The sequence below is a fragment of the Prionailurus bengalensis genome, chromosome C2 (assembly GCF_016509475.1).
Source record: "Prionailurus bengalensis isolate Pbe53 chromosome C2, Fcat_Pben_1.1_paternal_pri, whole genome shotgun sequence".
NCBI lineage: Eukaryota > Metazoa > Chordata > Mammalia > Carnivora > Felidae > Prionailurus > Prionailurus bengalensis.
Window position 1 is genome coordinate 19,078,869 of NC_057350.1, and position 6,132 is coordinate 19,085,000.

Sequence of the window (6,132 nt, forward strand, 5' to 3'; positions counted from 1 at the left end):
GCACACTTCCTGAAACGAGCAGTGGAGAGAAGGCTGGGTTTAAATTAAGTGACTTCTCACAACACCTCAGATTTGGTATTTCTGTGTTGGATGGGTTATTTTTCTTCCTGGGTGTGGAGAAGATGCTGGAAAGTGTGCCCACACTCTGCAATTTAGAGAAAAGAAGGGGGAAAAAAAGTCTTTCGTTTCCTGAACCACATAGATTCCCAAGTGTCCCTCCTATAAATTTTAAACTGTGGGTACAATTTAAGGTCTTTAACTAATGGGATTCTTATGACTTGTCCCTCAATTATTATCTCCTCAGATCACTTTCTGGAATAAGCCTCATTTCGACATTCCATTCTGATATGTATATAAGCACACTCATGGCTTATGTTCAAACCACATCCCTTTCCAGCCAGATAAACCTATTCAGAGAAACCCACAGTGTTTCCCCAGCATGCAGCCTTCATTACTGTCCCAAAGTGACATCTTTCTTCAGGTATATTATAACAAAACTTTCTTCCAAGAAAAACAAACAAAAACCTCTCACTAGCCTCACCTGGTTCTAATTACTACAAGCAGGAATATCTTTCACATTCTTTACTCTCGTATGATTTAACATCACTAACGTTCTACATATCAATTAAATGAAGTTCATCGGCAATCAGTAAATTATTAATACTTTCATTTTTAAAAGCACATTTATTATCAACTCAATGGTTGGCTTCTTTATTGAATGACAATTAGCAATTTTATAAAGAATTAGATAATATAAAAATGGTATTTTTTTTGTACATGGAATTTCCTTGGGGGAGGAGCTAGCATCTAACAAACATTTGCTAGGATCAGTGAAGAAGAGACAGGCACCAATTAGTCTATAAGCATGGAATCATAACACCTACAACTTGGGGAGAACTTAGAGATAATTCGCAGCTCTGTTCCTCCGTTCTCCCCTTTCTCATGTCACAGTTAAAGATGATAGATAATGAGACCCAAACAGTGAAATGACTTACTCAAGGTCACATGGCTGGATAAGAAAAGAGCCAGGCCTGGAAGGGACACTAGTGATATTTTGGGGTGGAGTCCCCAAAATGGATCCTCTGCATTGGCTGGGAATGGGTTTGCCTTTCTGTATACACCTTGACCCAAACTATTACCTGATTTTCCCCCATGGATCCCTTGCCTGGGATGACGACATTTAACATGTCCTAATTAAAGAGAGAGTGGGAAAGGTAAGAACTCTCCATTGTGTTGCAGGGAACTCTGCCATCACATTCAACATCTTGGATCTGGGGCAATACAGCCCAGAAGAGAGGATACTGAAAGAATTTAGGCAAGATTCAATGATTCCTCCATTTGGTCACTGCTCTCCAGGACACTCCTAATGATAATGATACTGTATTAATTGTTCACATTTATTAAGCACTACTTATGCCTGGCACTGTGCAAAGCCCATCATAGGTGTCACCTAATAAACAACTTTGGGAAGAGGGGCTATTATTATCTTATAGATTGGAAGAAAGACTTAAGAAAACTAAGTCCCCGATTCAGGACTAGGCCACTACGAAATAATTGAGCCAGGTTTACACCCAAGTTATTTGGACTTCCGAGACCCATGTTCTTAACTGCTAAGGTATCTGAAAAGATGGACTCCAGTGGAATGTGTTTCTCTCTTTTCATAGGATGGAAAAAAAAAGAGATATTATCAGGGGTATTATCACTTAATCTCTATCATGATAATGGCATCTTCATGTGTTTGATTTCTGTTTGAGATTTTGCATGTTCTCCACAACAACCCAGTGACGGAGCTGGGGAGAGGTAAAATTATGCATATCTCTAACTGACAGATATCAGTCTGAACTTGAGAAACTCCAGATGCCAAGTCAATGGAAATACCTCATTTTTCTGTATGGTTAACATTCAGGGTAACCTGGGTGACCAGCTGGGTAGGTGTAAGCAGCCTGGCTACATGGGAAGCACGTTGTTGAAAGCGTGACTGGCTATGATAGGGTCCTACCTATGTCTTGTTCTTAAAGGAGACCTAGAGACTTAGCAACCTGCCCACACAGGTAGTGACCCCAAAAGATCTGTCTCCAAAGGCCCTGCTATTCCCCATTCCCTTGCTTCAGCCATTTTGCGTAATGTTTTTATTTATTTTTGAGAGAGTGAGAGTGAAAGCGAGAGTAAAAGAGAGAGAGAGAGAGGAGAGGACAGAGAGAGAGAATCCCAAGCAGGCTCCACACTGTCAGTGCAAAGCCCAACGCGGGTTCAAACCCACAAAACGCGAGATCATGACCTGAGCCGAAACTAAGAGTCAGACCCTAGGTGCCCCACTATTGTTCATGTTCTAATGACCCTAAACATGTCTCCAGCTTAGATCTCTCAAAGTCCAGATCAGTTTTCTCTATTTTTAGAACATCTGTACATAGATGGGCCACACAAAATCAATTCCAGTTGATTTTAAAAATGTGAAATTAAAATCGAGTCTAATATTGAGCCGATTTCATTGATTCTTCAACCCATCTCATTTTTCTCCTTTTTTAAAAAAAATTGTTTTTAATGTTTATTTATTCTTGAGACAGAGCATGAACAGGGGAGGGGCAGAGAGAGAGGGAGACACAGAATCCGAAACAGGCTCCAGGCTCTGACTCAGCACAGAGTCTGATGCAGGGCTCGAACCTACAAACTGTGAGATCATGACCTGAGCCGAAGTCGGATGCTTAACTGACTGAGCCACCCAGGCGTCTCCCCCCCACTTTTTTTTTGTTACCTTCCTCCTTCTCTTCCAACCTTTCTGTCTTCCCATTACCTACTATGAAATCAACATCTACTAGAGGCCAACCGTTGTGCTAATGGTAGGGGACACAATGAGGCACAGTAACTGACAGTGCCTCGTCTCTGGAGATGTAGGTGGGGGAGACAGACCTCAATCAGGCAAAGCGAGCTTGCACTCTAGGGGAGCTATTAACAAGGGTTTGGCTGGTTGTGGTCAGGCTTCTCTGAAGAAGTGGCACTTAGCCTGAAATCTGAAGCAAGTAGGAGAAGACAGGTGGGAAGAACAGTCTATGACGAGGAACCAGCATGTGCAAAGGTGGGCAGGTGGGGCTGTATGTAGCACTACGCTTGAGAGGGAAAATGATGGAGACCCTGGAGTGCCGGCTGCTTAAATCCTTCAATGGCTTCCAGCAGCTTTCAGAATAAAAGGAGAATTTCCAACAGGGAAGGAAGTCCTGTGTTTGTCATCATGCTGCCCCAGGGACTTTGCATACCCTTTTCCCTCTTTGCACTTGGGTCTTCATTCTTTGTCCTCCCCGCCCACCCCCCCCCCCGCCAACTTTGGTATTCTCTAGCATTTATTAAATATATTCCGAATATTGGGCACCATGCTAAGCTCTTTTCATTTTGACTCTCGTAACAATCATATTAAATAAGGAAATCTGTTACGTCCATTTTACAGGTGAGGTCACTGCTATGGAGAAATTGAGTGGCAGGCCCCGAATCATGACTGGGATTCTGTGGGTGGTAAGGTGAGCTTTGGGACAGCACCCGGCTCACTCCAGCCTCAATTTGCTTAACCATTATGTGCACTGCTTCCCATATGCTTCCCTCTCACACGGTCAAAGCCTACTTATTTTTCTGTCTCTGCTAAAATGCAGTTTCCTTAGGAAACTTCCCTGCCCTTCCTGATCGGATCAAATCCTACCATTGCAAGCTCTCATTACCCCCTTCCTCTCCGGCATCCCAGTTGGGATATTAAACTCAATTAGTCATAACCAGTCACCAGTAGTAGACTGTGGACTCCATGAAGGCAGAAGTTTGTCTAATTTTTAGTTCACTATTATAGTCTCTTTTACCAAAAAAAGGCTTGTCAGTTATTAAATGCTCAATAAATATTTGGCTACTAGATGAACATATAGATCGATAAATGTTTGACGAGAATGTGATTGTACTGTAAGTTTTTTTTCAACCTAATAACTTAGTTTCTTTAGGCTGTTATACCGAAGTACCAGATACCAGGTGGCTTACAAACAACAGAAATCTATTTCTCACATTCTGGGGGCCAGAAGTCTAAGATCAGGGTGTCAGCATGACCAGCTTTTAGCAAGGGTCCTCCTCTGGGTTGCAGACAGCCAACTTTTCATGGTATCCTCATGTGGCAGAATGAGAGCTGGTTGCTTCTCTGGCCTCTTTTTATATATATGTACATAGATGGGCCACACAAAATCAATTTCAGTTGATTTTAAAAATGTGAAATTAAAATCGAGTCTAAAATTGAGCTGATTTCATTGATTCTTCACCCCATCTCATTTTTCTCCTTTTTTAAAAAAATTCTTTTTAATGTTTATTTATTCTTGAGACAGAGACAGAGCATGAACAGGGGAGGGGCAGAGAGAGAGGGAGACACAGAATCCGAAACAGGCTCCAGGCTCTGACTCAGCACGGAGTCCGACGCGGGGCTCGAACCTACAAACTGTGAGATCATGACCTGAGCCGAAGTCGGACGCTTAACCGACTGAGCCACCCAGGCGCACCCCCCCCCCACTTTTTTTTTTTATATCTTCCTTCTTCTCTTCCAACCTTTCTGTCTTCCCATTACCTATTAATGGTATTAATCCCCTTCATGAGGGTTCCGCCCTTATGACGTAATCTCCTTCCAAAGGCTCCACCTCCAAAATGCCATCACATTCGGATTAGGGCTTCAACATATAAATTTGTGGGAACACAAACATTCAGTCCATAGCACCTAACAGTATCTTTTTCAAGTCACTGGTACTTTCAAGCTTCAGTATCTCCATATGCCCATCTCATTGCCCGGTGCTCTATTTTCATTATCTCCTTCGATTGCACACTGGAGGAAGTGAGGGTAGGAGTGAGGTCCAAGACATTGACACAGGCCACCCAGTTGGTCAGTGGCAGAACAAAAGATGGTTCCATGTCTGCCTGCGTCTAAAGCCATTACAACACTGCCATGTGACCTCCGCTCTTGTGACCATCTTTGCGAGTAACCAGTCTACTGCAGCAGCATTACTTATGGCGCCTTTGCATTTATTGTAGGGATTTCAAAATTATTTGATGGATTCATATTTCGTTTACTTTGAGGTGGGTTTGATTTTTTTAACAGCACAAAGTATGATACACATTCTTTTTTTTATTAAAAAAATTTTTTTTAATGTTTATTTTTGAGAGCGAGAGAGACTGAGCGTGAGCGGGGGAGGGGCAGAGAGCGAGGGAGACACAGATTCTGAAGCAGGCTCCGGGCTCCGAGCTGCCAGCCCAGAGCCTGACACGGGGCTTGAACTCATGAACCGTGAGATCATGATCTGAGCCGAAGTTGGACGCTCAACCACCCAGGTGCCCCTATGATACACATTTTTATGTACCTGTCTCCAAAGGTCCCGCTATTATTATTGTCTGTTACCTCAAGGTAGTTGTGCGTAAGAAATTCGGAAGTTTTTGGCTCATGGCCAAACTGACAATGGCAATATTTGAGTTTTTAGTAGTAGAGTCTCTTACCTGCTTATTTGCCAAGAGAGTATTTCTGCCATTGAACCAAAAAAGAAAAACATGACTTAAAAGTATTCTTTGGGGGCACCTGGGTGGCTCAGTCGGTTGAGTGTCCACCTCTTGATTTTGGCTCGGGTCATAATCCCAGGGTGATGGGATCAAACCCTGTGTTGGGCTCCACACTGAGCATGGAGCCTGCTTGAGATTTGCTCTCTCTCTCTCTCTCTCTCAAATAAATTAAAAAAATTAAAGAAAGCATTCTTTGCATTTCGGTTAATTTTTCTTGAATTACAGATAGAAAAAGATAGAAGCCACTGCAGCCCTTTGTCTTTAGCCCTAGTCCTCAAGCCCTCTTTTGAATTTTTTGTAATGTTTATTTACTTTTGAGGGAGAGAGAGAGACAGAGCACGCTCGCGCACACAAGTTGGGAAGGGACAGAGAGAGAAGGAGACACGGAATCCGAAGCAGGCTCCAGGCTCCGAGCTGTCAGCGCAGAGCCCGCCGTGGGGCTAGGACTCTCAGAGAGCAAGATCATGACCTGGGCCGAAGTTGGATGCTCAACCAACTGAGCCACCCAGGCGCCCCTCAAGGCCCTCCTCTGAAGTACGGAGTTCAGTATGTCCTCCAACATAAGGCAGATAAATA